The sequence below is a fragment of the Chelonus insularis genome, unplaced genomic scaffold, assembly GCF_013357705.1.
Source record: "Chelonus insularis isolate UGA/USDA-ARS -01 unplaced genomic scaffold, ASM1335770v1 contig_24_pilon, whole genome shotgun sequence".
NCBI lineage: Eukaryota > Metazoa > Arthropoda > Insecta > Hymenoptera > Braconidae > Chelonus > Chelonus insularis.
The window spans coordinates 246,705-261,775 of NW_023276446.1; the positions used below are offsets into that span (position 1 = coordinate 246,705).

The following is a 15,071-nucleotide window of genomic DNA, read 5'->3' on the forward strand; positions in this document are numbered from 1 at the left end:
GAATGCAATCGGTCCCACATCGATATCATTTTTCGTTCTCGAGATAATCGAGGCGAAAAATAATTCCGAACGTACGTACGCACATATGCACATACGCACATACGTACATACACACACACACTTCCCACTGGGAAGTTAATAAAATTAATTACTCCATAACAATAAGAAATGAAGGTGAAGATATGCACTCATTTTTTACTAGATTTTAGAGGTGTCATGGCGGATACCGCTGTCATCAGCCGTCAACGAGAAAATGATTTATTTCACAATAACTACTGTACCGATACTGTAAATCTTTGTTTTCCGATGTACATACTATTGTTGGGAATATTGAAAAAAATATTTTATAATAAAACAACGAATGAATAATTCGAACTCACCGTGGATTATTTTGACTTTTTTCTGATGTTTATCATTACGAATTGATTGAAAAATAATCCTGCAACTAATGTATCTATACATGAGTATAGAGATAAGTTTTTTTACACTGTTTTCTAAAGTTTTTATAGCATGTTTAAGTCATTATAATAAAGTAATTATAATTTTTAAGTGCATAACTTCAACAGACTGTTTGTTTTGTTTTCTGTTCCTTAGTAAAGTTTTTCTGGTTTCAATAAGATGCCTGGCCTCATCTTCTATTTTACGATTCTTGTTTTTCAGGGTATACAGTTTTCTTGATATTTCTTGCAGTGTTTTTTCTATTCTATTATGTTATCCTTGAATGTTTTTATTTTTGCTGTGATTCAGTAAGTCATCTTCCAATGTTGTTTACAATTTTTCAGGGATGATGTTTGGGATTTGACCTGGTGTAATTCCTTTCCTTGTGTAATGTCTCCTCTTTTTTGTCTCTTCTAGGTAGATAGCCCCTCTTACCATTCGATGATTTGTGTTAAAGTTGAACTTATTGATTGTGTCTGTATTCTTGAAAGATTTAGATTGATTTGTCAATATGAAATCAATCTCATTTATGACGTTCCCGCCTGGAGACATCTAGGTCCATTTTCTATTTTTGTTTTTCTTGTAAAAGCTATTCAGTATCTTAAGGTTATATGCCTGTGCCAGGTGTACTAGTCTTTGTCGGTTTTCATTTCTTTTTCGCGTGCTGAATTGGCCTAGTATGTTATTTTCGTTTGTTGATCTTTTGCCAATCTGCCCATTGAAATCTCCCATTAGTACAACTGCCTTGTGGGCATCTGCCAGAGTCCTGTCCAGGTCTTCGTAGATATTATCTTTTATGTCTTTAGGTGCCAACTCTGTATGTGTGTATGCTTGGATTATTGACATAGTTTCATACCCAAGCAAGTTGATATTTAGTTGGGCAATTCGTTCTGATATTCCAATAAAGGACTGTATGTCTTCACTGTAGCATTTTTTAATAAGGAAACTAACACCGTGTAGGCCTGGTGTGGTTCCTATATGGTAGAATATGTAGTTTTCGTGTTGTTCAATCTTTTCTCCCACTCTCCTCACTTCGCTTAGGCCAATAATGTTCCACTTTATAAAACCTAAGGCATGTTCCAGTTCTTGTGAAGATTCGTCTGTTTTTAGAGTCCTGGTGTTAAGCGTTGCTATGTATAAATTATTTCTCTTATCTTTTATGACATTCATTTCTTTTCTGTTGTTTTCATGTATGTTGTATTCTTGTATGTTGCGTTCTTTGGGATGGAGTAATTCTAGGAGGTTCTGGTCTCTTGCCCCACGGTGACCAACCGGGTTGGGGCAGTTTTCCTTTTTCGAATGTTCTTTGCTTGAGGTTGTTGTATTTGTCCGGTAACCGATGTCTCGAGATTTCTATGCTTTTGGTTTTGTTGTTTCAGTCAAAGAATGTGATCTATTCCTCTGTTCTGACTTGGAGGGCCCCAAGTCAGCAAGTCTCAGAATATTCGAAAATTGTTAATGCCGGACTTGTCCACCGGCGCGTCAGTCAACTCACTGGACCAATCATCGGGAAGTATTTCCCTCATGGCCCAGAAGGCAACTCTACGGCCCTAGTGACGCCAACAAGCACGCGGTCGAGCACTTGTGGCGTCAGTTAGCTCCAGGCAAATCACGCGGTCATCTTTGTACAACCTTTCGCAGTCAAATCGCAGATTTTTGCAGTCAGCTCACCCTTTGTAGTTAAAAATACGGTCAAACAGACTCAGACAACTCTCGTGAACATAATTAAAGCTTCATCATCAATCTCATCAGTGCCAGTGGTCCAGTACAGTCAGTTGTAGTGTCTTTGGGCGCGAAGCTGAACTGGCGTCGACGCCATAGTGCCTCACGGACATTCACATATGCATCGCACACCCGAACAACTCTGGTGTATAACGTGAATGTTGCTATTCACTGTTTTGAGACGTTTTTTGGTGAAACATTGACCAGCAGACAATTCACAAGTGTAGAAATAGGTGAATTACGGACCAGGGTTCGGCATTAATATTTTTTTTTGTAGTATTATAGGGCAAAATTATCAATTACTTCTGTAATGGATAATTTAGAAAAAAAAAAATATCAATTATTGAATAATCATTAATATCGAAAATAAAATTATCAATTACAGTATTAATTGATAATTTTATTTTTAAAATTATCAATTGATAATGTAATTTGTAATTTAATGGATCCAATTACAAATTAACGGAGTAATTTGTAATTTTATAGATCAAATTACAAATTACTTTTGTAATTGATAATATTTTTGGTGAAATTACAAATTACAGGAGTAATTTGAAATTTTTTTTGCCAAATTACTAAATACAAAAGTAATTTGTAATTTAATAATTTAAATTTCTAAATTAATAATTAGTAATTTTACTAAGAATTAATTAAAATTTTTATTTATTTTGTGATGAAAGCATCACGTTCTCATAATAAGACAAAAAAAATGTTTTAATATGTATATCAACGATGCAACTTATGGTTCAATAATAAATTATGTGCTTTAAAGTTCACACATATATTTTGACCATAACACATGTGTTTATAACAACTTATTTATGTTTTAATGTTCGTCAAGATGTTTTAACGTTGAATCATACAATTAAACGTTCTAACTTATGTTTTAATGATTAAATATATGTTCTAACGAACTTATTCATGTTCGAATAGTCGAATATGTATTCTAATGTTCCGGTTTATGTTCTAATAATGGAGAATGCATTCTCAGAATTTTTTTTAATGTTCTAATCGTCCAATATTCGTTCAAATGTTCTAAATTATGTTCTAATGAACAAGAATATGTTTCAACGCTACACTATGTCTTCTAACGTTTCCACATATGTTCTTATGATGAAATATGTGTTCTTATGAACTTATTTATGTTCAAATGGACGAATATGGGTTCTAATGTTCCAGATTATATTCCAATAAACTAGAATATGTTCCAACGTTATATTATGTATTCTAACGTTTCCACTTATGTTCTTATGATGGAATATGTGTTCTAACGATCTTTTTTAAGTTCCAATGAACAAAAATATGTTCCAACGTTATATTATGTGTTCTTATGTTCCCATTGATGTTCCGACAATAGGGAATTCGTTCTAACGATCTTTTTTAAGTTCCAATGAACAAAAATATGTTCCAACGTTATATTATGTGTTCTAACGTTTCGACTTACGTTCTAATGATTGAATATGTGTTCTCACGAACTTATTCATGTTCAAATGGACGAATATGGGTTTTAATGTTCCAGATCATATTATTAATAAACTCGAATATGTTCCAACGTTATATTATGTGTTCTAACGTTTCGACTTACGTTCTAATGATTAAATATGTGTTCTAACGATCTTTTTTAAGTTCCAATGAACAAAAATATGTTTCAACGTTATATTATGTGTTCTAACGTTTCCACAAATGTTCTTTTGATGAAATATGTGTTCTAATGAACTTATTTATGTTCAAATGGACGAATATGGGTTCTAATGTTCCAGATCATATTCCAATAAACTAGAATATGTTCCAACGTTATATTATGTATTTTAACGTTTCCACTTATGTTCTTATGATGGAATATGTGTTCTAACGATTTTTTTTAAGTTCCAATGGACGAATATGGGTTTTAATGTTCCAGATCATATTATTAATAAACTAGAATATGTTTCAACGTTATATTATGTATTCTAACGTTTCGACTTACGTTCTAATGATTAAATATGTGTTCTTACTCTCTCGTGTACGTTGTGATAATCAGAGATATTCGCTCATGCTGTATAAAAAAGTGAGCTATGCTCGAACTCGAACGCAACTATTCTTTTCTATAGAATTTTTAGATGGATTATTGTAGTAAGTCAAACAGCTCTCCTTGTAGTCGTGAATGGTTAATAAACTTTTAATTAAAGTAGAATAAATGTCATTAAACAGCTTATACTCATGTATGCTTATTGGAAGAGTAGAATTTTACTGAGAAGAACAGAAGTAGAATAGTTTTATCGATTTAGCTATCACTCGAGTCGCTGCTGAACTAGAGTGACTTTTTGAAACGTTACGGTTTTTTTCTTGAGTACAAAACAAAACGTTGACTTCTCAGGCCACCAGATGATTACCTGAGTAGCGCTGTTGGCTATTGCAATCATCTGTAGCGAACCTTACTAGTAGAAGTCAACCTCAGACCATGAAAGTAATGTGAGCTCATGGTAAAGTTATAGGGTGACTATCTAAGTTGCTCGTTAAACTACTGTGGTGTCTATAGTGGAACTTTCTTTTTACCATAAGCTTTAAGAAAAGCAAAAATGAATTAGATCATCTTACCAAAAGTGGATTGTTAAAAATTGCTTGAGTTTTGAGCAAATGTTGGCAGTTGGTCAGCCAATATTCACTAGGAATGCCTTGGTTGTATCTTTGCAGACGATGAATAACTCTCTAGGATGAAATGTTCGTTCCAGGATTACCAAATGTAGACTCCTGATGGTTAAGTTGGAGGGTGATAATACCGAATGCACAAAATCAACACCAAATATTATCAATTGTTGTGACAAAGTACTTTTTCAATTCAATCCATCTACAAACCAATGAATAGCTTGAACGATCAACGAAGACTAACTGCTCAGCGAATAAAAATTTCACTCAACTAGTTTGACAAGGAACTATTCAGATTATTTCTTCTAAATAAAACAGATTGATAAGTTCCACCATGAACGAAAGAACGTCTAATATTTGGAAGAAATTTGACCCGATTATTTATGACTTTCGTCAAGTAGAATTTTAAGTGCCTTTTGGCCTGAGTCACTCATTTTGTTCAAATTATGATGTAGAATATGCAATGGCATATATTGCGAGTTACTTATCGTTGATAAACATATTTTCTGGAATGAAGATTGCTATTTGAGGGAGAGTGACTTCAAATTTATGGATGAATACATACGATGTAATCAGCCAATAGCCGATGCAATTGATATATTGCAAGGAGAAAAAAAAGCATATTATGGATATTTATTACCTACATTAATTTCAATAGAGAGAAAATTAGTAGTATTGCAGAAAAATAACACTCAATGGTGTAGGCCTTTGATAACGTCCATGCTGAATGGGCTAAAAACTAGATTTAGTAAAGTCTTTAATGTAGAAGAAGAAGGAAAAATCAGTGCAGTTGCTGCAGCAACGCATCCAGCATTTAAATTGAAATGGATTCAGTGTTTGACAAGCTCAGCTCAAAATAATGTCATGATGGCAATAAAAGAAGCACTTCAGAGCACTACAGACAAAACAGTGCAAGACGAAAACCGCGGTGCTGGATTAGACAGCTTCTTTGATTTTTCTTGTGATGATGAAGTACAAAGTGTAGAACCCTTTGGAACGAATGACCAAGAAGCCGATTTTCAAAAATTTTTATCGGAAAGACGAACCGATTTGGAATTATTAAATAAATATCCAAAAATTCGAGAAGTATTTATTAAATTCAATACTCCGTTACCATCTTCTGCTGCGGTTGAAAGATTATTCAGTTATGCAACAATGTATAATTTACCAAAATACAATAAACTGACGGATAATAATTTTGAAATACGAGTACTTATTAAATGCAATTCGTCATCGAATTCAAAGTAAATATTTATTGTCTGCATAGCGACAAAAAAAAATTATTGTCTGCATAGCGACACTAAAAAACTTATTGTCTGCATAGCGACACTAAAAAAAAAAAATTCGAATTCTTCGTTAGATGTAATAACTTTTAAATTATCCATAGGTACACAAGCAGTACGTGTCTTTCCAATCAAGGAAAGTTTACGTGGAACAGGTAGGTAAACATTTTTTTGGCTGTAAAAGTGGCGTCCTCCTCGTGGGTACAGCTGGAAATCTCTTCAATCAATTGTTTAGATTGTGGAGAGCTAACAGCCACTATTTTTTTAATATTGCAGACAAATTTTTTTGTCAAGATAACGAACTTTTTAAATCGCATGCAACCACTTTGATTCTTGCGTATTTATCGGAGTAATCATAGACTACAAACAAAATAGCCCTAGTCTTCGGCCGGGCTGCTCTCTATTTTCATTATTATTCAAGAATTTATGTGTTTATTCATCTTTTAGTAATAAATCACTCCAGTTTATTTGCCGTCTTTCTTGCAAACTTTTGCCATCAAAGATGTGTGTTGAAAAAAACAATAATTATCATTAACAATGTAAAAAAAAAAGACATTACTCGAATAATAAGAGCGAGATATAAATGGTCATAATTATATGCAGTATAGACTAGAACTAATGATCATCGACAATCGTATAATAGATGAATATTCGCATAAGATAATCATTAATAAAATTCAAAGTTGCGTTCGAGTTCAAGCATAGCTCACTTTTTTATACAGCATGAGCGAATATCTCTGATTATCACAACGTACACGAGAGAGTAAGAACACATATTTAATCATTAGAACGTAAGTCGAAACGTTAGAACACATAATATAACGTTGGAACATATTCTAGTTTATTAATAATATGATCTGGAACATTAAAACCCATATTCGTCCATTTGAACATGAATAAGTTCGTGAGAACACATATTCAATCATTAGAACGTAAGTCGAAACGTTAGAACACATAATATAACGTTGGAACATATTTTTGTTCATTGGAACTTAAAAAAGATCGTTAGAACACATATTCCATCATAAGAACATAAGTGGAAACGTTAGAATACATAATATAACGTTGGAACATATTCTAGTTTATTGGAATATAATCTGGAACATTAGAACCCATATTCGTCCATTTGAACATAAATAAGTTCATAAGAACACATATTTCATCATAAGAACATATGTGGAAACGTTAGAAGACATAGTGTAGCGTTGAAACATATTCTTGTTCATTAGAACATAATTTAGAACATTTGAACGAATATTGGACGATTAGAACATTAAAAAAAATTCTGAGAATGCATTCTCCATTATTAGAACATAAACCGGAACATTAGAATACATATTCGACTATTCGAACATGAATAAGTTCGTTAGAACATATATTTAATCATTAAAACATAAGTTAGAACGTTTAATTGTATGATTCAACGTTAAAACATCTTGACGAACATTAAAACATAAATAAGTTGTTATAAACACATGTGTTATGGTCAAAATATATGTGTGAACTTTAAAGCACATAATTTATTATTGAACCATAAGTTGCATCGTTGATATACATATTAAAACATTTTTTTTGTCTTATTATGAGAACGTGATGCTTTCATCACAAAATAAATAAAAATTTTAATTAATTCTTAGTAAAATTACTAATTATTAATTTAGAAATTTAAATTATTAAATTACAAATTACTTTTGTATTTAGTAATTTGGCAAAAAAAATTTCAAATTACTCCTGTAATTTGTAATTTCACCAAAAATATTATCAATTACAAAAGTAATTTGTAATTTGATCTATAAAATTACAAATTACTCCGTTAATTTGTAATTGGATCTACGAAATTACAAATTACTTTATTAATTTGTAATTGGATCCATTAAATTACAAATTACATTATCAATTGATAATTTTAAAAATAAAATTATCAATTAATACTGTAATTGATAATTTTATTTTCGATATTATCCATTACAGAAGTAATTGATAATTTCTTTTTTCTGATTAACAATTTCCCAGTAATTGAGTAATGTGTAATTGAAAATACTCTTTTTGACGATCCCTGTTACGGACAACTCAATGAACCTTAGTGATTAGTGCTTTCTATTGTACTAGTTTAATTGTTAATTGTTAATAAAAGTGAAAAAACCATACAATTCCGGTGTTAATAAACTACTTCTAAGGAACCTTCTAGCATCCAACCTTTTTTTTATTCTGCTCTTATTCATTACAGTCCACTAGTTTTTAGTTTGCTCGTCCGGCCGACTCGAAGTCAGAACAATTCCTCATATATACGAATGGGTCAGTTCTGTGTAGTTTTACAGGGGCTTCTGTACTTTTGTTGTTATCACCTAACACTTGCTGCTGCTGTTGTGTGGGTGACAGTGATGTTTCTCTTTTTCTTTTGTCATTCCCTTTTTGCCTTATTACAACTTTGTTGTTTTTAATGTACACATCATTTCCCTTTTCTTTTTCTCGGTGTAGTTCTTGTTGTAATATTTTGCGTTTCTGTAAAGTTTCTTTAGAAAAGTCTTCAGTAATGTATGATGGTTGTGATATTTTGTTTCTGTTTTTTAAGATCACGATTTTTTTGTTGAATGTTATGAAGGTAATTAGTACAGGCCTTGTTTTTCCATTTGTTTGTTTCCCAATTCTGTGTAATTTGTTTATATCATAATTATCAATTTTTATTCCCAAGTTTTCGAATAATGTTATGGCATTGTTAAATAATTGAGTGTAATTTTTTTCTGTCTCGTTAATTTCATGAACTAAAATATTGTTTCTTCTGTTTGAATTGTCTAGGGAGTTTATTTTCTTATTGAGTACTTCGATTTCTAATTTTAGGGTTTTATTTTCTTGAATTAATGGTTTGATTTTTTCATCTATGGTCACCATAATTTTCTGTGTATTATCCTTTATCAGCGTAGCTTGTTTATCCATTTCTAGTTTCATAATATTGTAGAGTGTGGTTATTGACATTTCTTCAGTCATCGCTGTGTAGTTTAGTTATACGGTGCAATAATAAAACGTTTTGTAAGTGCTTGAATTGAAATGCAACTTTTATGTTCAGATATGTCACTAGTGTCACTCGTGTATCTTTATATTTTGCTATAGTAACACTGTGTTCTTCCGTTATGTTGGTATTGTGTAAATTTATCTATGACTTGCTGGTATTTGACACTTGTTTAATAGATTATGTTTATATGTAATTACTAGACAATAATCTGAAACTTGAATCGACCGAACAAGTATCGAATTGTTAGAATTGGAAATGAATCTGTCACGAGTTTTTGATGCGTGAAGAATTAACGAAGTTTGAGATGAGACATTCAAGCTCTCTTGATTCATTAAGAGAGGTGCTACGATGTGAGAGCGAACTGTCCGATTTATAATTTCCTTGGGGGGAAGCTAGAAACAGAATTGAGAAAGACAGAAAATCCTGGTAACAAATAAATCATAGTTTTATAAAATATTTATTTGGAGTTATATGAACACATAAATTGTCGTTTTTAGAACCACGATGAAGGTAGCTTTTTGTAAAATTCTTTCTTAGGAACTGGAACAAGATATGTATCTCCCATAGGAAGAAATTGGTGAAGATCATGGTTTTTGAAATGTTTCTTTCAAACCACGTAAAATGTGCATTAGAGAAAAGTATTTTAAAGAGCATGATCGTCACTAATTTATAAACATATAATAATTATGTTGTCGAATTAAAAGTACTTCTTGGAGTTGTAAAACACATGGCTGTACTAACTAACGAGGAAATATTTTGATGGGACTAATTTCAATCGAGAGAGTATAAAAATTTACAAGAAACGTGTTTTTGCAATTTTTAAAACAACATGAAAATCGATACCAAAAAAAAAGTTCCCTTTTTTCCCAGATTTGCTTTAAAATGAAGAAGATGAATTATTTATTTATTGTACGTATTACATATATAATAATCATTGTTCAAATTTTCTAGACACAATGATTTTTTACACCATGCACAACGGATAATTGCAATATTTTTACATCCTGGAATTTCACAATGAGACTTACAGTTATCTCCAAATGCAAAATCGGCTGAGTTTTTAAATTCATCTGTTTTAATATATTTATTACTACTTTTAAACCATGAATAACGAAAAAGATTAATGTATCGCAGAGAAGAGAGTTGATTATGAGTCATTGATTTTAATTTAATAATATCATTTCTCAAGTGTAAATTCGAATCATCTCCTCGTAATAGGACAATGTCTTACATAGTTTTGCCATATTCTAAACCCAAAAACATCTAATGGTTGAATTTGTCCAGTAGCCCCTTAAGGAATAATCATTATCTCAATTTCTTTATCCGGTGGTTTGGCAGACGTGACAGCTTCAGAACAATGTCCAGTTCACGAATCAATCGAAATTAAAATTTTTTTTTCAATATTCGGAAAAAATACATCCTTCAAGCAGTTCAAAGTGATTCTTCAATTGTATTTCAGCATCATTTACAGGTGACTCTATAATTTTCATAGTTTGAAATGTTGTTAAAAGTAACCGAATAACATTAAGGAGGTTAACTTTCATTTTCAACTGTTGAGTGTTACACCATCATCTAGGAAACTTTAAGTGCGAAATTTTAATCGCAACTGCCCTGTTGTTATCGACACCCCTTTACCCGATAGCATAAGTTTGCATACCTTACAGCAGTTCCTGGGAAAGATAAACTGAATGCGCTATTCTTACAGCTACGCGTGATCTTTGATCTCTAAGAGGTATGCTAACACCTTAAGGTGCAGATCCAAACATGCTTGGAGACGGAAAGACCTTGCTTTGTTTCTTGCTACACGAGCTCTAACTCTATTTTGCTGCTTAATAAATTGATTCATTGTCGCTAAAATTCCTTTATTATATTTGTTATTTATAGAACATGCAACGTCAAGAATTTCTACATCAAAGATAATTTCTCTTTCCTCTTTTCTATACCTCCCTTTTTGTTCTTGCAACCCGATCTTGTCAGAACATTTCAACCTTGAGTAATTGGTGCATTTACGTATAACAGTGGATTTTCTTCATCGTCTTCTATATATATTGACTCGGAGTTTTCTGAATCTAAAAGTACCTCTCCATCATAATCCACGTCTTCATCTTTATAATCTGGATTAATAGTATAATGCCATGCTTCCCCCGTTCGAAGGACGGAAATTGAGTACCTCGCCTCTTTGGGCATAACTCTACTCTCTTCGCGATGGCATTTCCCGGGACGCGTATACCTGCACCTAGAACAGGCACAGGGATACACGTCACAAGCCCGAGGCCTTACGACATACCACTACGAGTCCGACCTCAATTGGCCAGTTGTACCTAGTCTTACATGTCATATTTCGACTTTGCAGCCTCAGGCATAGAGCTTGGAATTTGGCCTCCCGTAGCACCAACTTTATCCGCTTTGGTCAGCGGTTGCTAACGCGTCTCGCGCTCGGCGTGTTCGGAGTACCCATATTCAGACTACTCTATAGGGCAGTACGAAATGGGACACGACGAACTATAATCTGCTCCCGTGTTACGCGACATATCTTAAGGACAAAAACATCTATGTAACCCCAGGGGCCTGATCAATAGTATAATCTCAGAAATAAAATTTTCTTCATAATCAACTGACATTTAATCCAATCTTGGGACTGGGTTGATAACCAATCGACCAAATAATCAATAATTCTTAATCTAGTCACTCATTTGACTAATTTTCAGTGTCCTTTTTGACTAATGACGTTCCTGTCGCCATTCTTTCACTGTTCTCGTTCACGTATTCACGCCATTCAGATTCTTTCCTTGAAAATCTTGAAGTTTTGAGTTAATTATTAGTGCTAGTGCTATTGTGAGTCATCAGAATCATTCAAGTTTCATTCTACAATAGAAATTAACTAACATTTCAAGACATTTTATAGTAAATTCACGAAAGTACAATAAATTCATTTTGCATTGCATTGATAGGCTAACGCCACGTGCACAATCATATTCTTGCTCAACTTGAGAAGCGTGCTGAGCTCGTGTGGGAGGTCAATAATACCGAACACACCAAGTTGAGCATTTTTTCGGACATTCAATTGAAAATTCAGTAATCACAAGTGACATTCTGTGAATTTTAAAGACATTCAATTCTTGTATTCAGACATAAAAGGTCATTCAGTGTATCTTGTGTATTGTTGGTGCAAAAAATAAAGATATTATTTTTTTTATAAAACCTGACTTCTGTTTGCTCTGTTCCGGCACAATCATCCCTATCCTTAAACGGTTAGGTTAATTCACAAGTTGGGATTTTCTCAACACAAATCTAATGGCAAAGTTAGAGCATAATCTACAAAAGTACGAAATGATGATGTACGTTATTACATATTTTATTTTAATTATAATTTCATAATTTTAAACATTTATCGATTCACTTAATTTATGTTCATTATTGGGGTTAATTTGACGAGTTCTAATAATAATTCAACCAAATTAAGTTAGATTTCACTAGATGTTATTTTTTACTTTAAAATTTTTAAGTAGATAGAGTTGGTTATAAAACCAATGGTGAATCTCATTAAATCTACCATTTTATTTTTAATGTTTTAGTCAGATCCAGTTGCAACTGATTTGATGTTTCATTTTAAATTTTTTAGGCTCGATTTAATTAGATCACATATTGCTTTTTTATTCATTTAGTCAAATAAAATAAAATACACCTATTATTTTTGATAAAATCCTCCCACATAGGATTCACCTGTGCTTATTTAGCATGCGCATCGAAGCTCTATGCCCCCCACATGGTGTCTACCTGAGCTGGCATTGTGTAGGCCGGTTTCCTTAGCTTTTTTATTATTGATTTTTTTCTTAGTTTCTGTCACCTACTTACCTTCCCTTTTTTTATATTTTTAATACTCCTATAGCTTTTTGCTTCCACTGTTCTCTGCTTATATCGCTTATTGTTTTCAGTAAATGCAAATCTAGTTTATAACAATGCGCTCCAATTTTTGAGAAGTTAGAATGTTTTTCAGTCATTTGATTATTGTTTATATTTCAATTAATAATTGTTAAAATCATCTTATGTTACAATTAGAATTTTTTTATCAAATAGCAATATTGCATTGTGACATACTATAGATATTTTTTAATGTGTTAAAAACATATGTTTTTTTTTTGCTAGCATAAAATTTTTGTGAAGTGTTTTGGAATACAATAGTTTTCTATCCTATTATTGCATTAAAATGGAAGATATAATCATTGATCATATTTTAAATAGTGATGATGATGATAGTGATGATAACGATAGTACTGATGGTCTGTGTTCACCAAGGCTCAGATGTCCTTGAATTTCCAGACCAAGAAGGAATTGGTTTGATTTATTCGATGAAACGGATTTTTATGCCAGATTTCGGCTACCAAAACGCCGTCTTTAGCAATTACTTAACGTAATTGAACCAGAAATAGTACAAAATACTGATAAGTGAGTAAAATGAATGGCAGTAAGAAGAATAATCTTCATGACAGTTTAATATATCACTATTATAACGATATTCACTAATGTTTATACACAGAAATAATGCTGTACCTCCAATGATTCAATTACTGGTAGCAGTCCGTTTTCTGGCAACTGGATCATTTTATGTAACAATGGCTGATTTCTGTGGAAGCAGTAAAACTACTGCACGCAACATCATTCATAAAGTGTCGAGAGCAATAGCTAGATTACGACGATACTTTATAGTATTTCCATCAACGCCGGCGGAAATTTGTTGATTTTAAAGAGAAAATTTCCAAACTGCTGGATTTATGAGAGTAATTGGAGCTGTTGACTGTGCTTACATAAAAGGACAATCATATGGTAATGGATTTTGCATCTTTTTGAATACAATTGGTGATCGTATCAATTTTTTTACATTCTTTTTGCAGGTGGAGACGATGCAGAACTTTATCGCAACCGGAAAAGTTTTTTTTTCCCATTAACGTCCAAGTCATCACAAATTCTCGCTTACAAATATTAGATATTATAGCACATTGGCCTGGTTTAACCCACGATGCCACAATTTTTGATTTTTCTGAAATTGAAGCGCGTTTTGAAGATGGAGAGTTTGGAAATGCTTTATTAGTTGGAGATTCGGGTTATCTAAATCTGCCATACCTAATGACACCTTTAAATAATCCATTGACAGCAGCAGAAACTCTATATAATGAGTCTCAAATTCGGACAAGGTCCATGATCGAAAGATGTTTTGGTATCTGGGGCAGGAAGTTTGCCGTCTTAACTATAGGATCACGTTGTCACAATATTCAGTCAACGTTTTCTATGATAATAGCATCGGTAGTATTGTATAATATTTACAGGTTGGATGATATAACATCTACCATTAATCCTCAAATATATGATACAATTGTTCCAAATCAGAATAATCTTCCATTACATGTTGACGAGCGTCAACATATGTTAGATATTTATTTTCAAAGGTATTTAATAAATAATGGATAATTTTTAATTATCGTATAATGCATGTAATTTCTTTCAGATTGATATAAACTTAATCAATTGGATTTGGTTATATTTCTAGTTGGTTTTTCAATGTTTTCAACTATTTTTGTTTTATCTTTTGTTTTTCATTATTTCATTCTTCACAGTGTGCGATTACATTGATTTTTTAATTACTCAATTTCTAATTATTTGACATAAAATATTGCACATAGTCATTACTGTGTAAATGTTTATGAGTTATATATTCTCGCATACAGCTTCGAAAAAATCAAGACTTTAATTTTATAAGTATTATTAAATTGAGTCATATTAAACTTTGGCCATCAATTGGTGCTTATATGTACATTAAAAATTTAAAAGTTTTATAATATTTGGAAAAACAAACACTGAAAACAATACTATTATTGGAAATTCATCTTATTGCCGAATTTTCAGTGGTGATTTATCAATAACTGATAGTGAAATAATTTTTTGCCAAAGTGGAAGTACTAATGAATGAAAATAAATTGTGATTTTATAGTTCGATA

The 15,071-nt window shown here is 32.0% G+C and overlaps 1 long non-coding RNA gene across 1 annotated transcript; it reads left to right on the plus strand.

The window, feature by feature from the left end:
- Nucleotides 1–13,254: 13,254 nt before the first annotated feature.
- LOC118064694 (uncharacterized) lies at nt 13,255–14,673 on the plus strand. Its single transcript, XR_004690078.1, has 3 exons — nt 13,255–13,524; nt 13,616–13,902; nt 13,971–14,673. It is a non-coding gene; the product is annotated as an uncharacterized lncRNA (long non-coding RNA).
- The last annotated feature ends 398 nt before the right edge of the window (nt 14,674–15,071 follow it).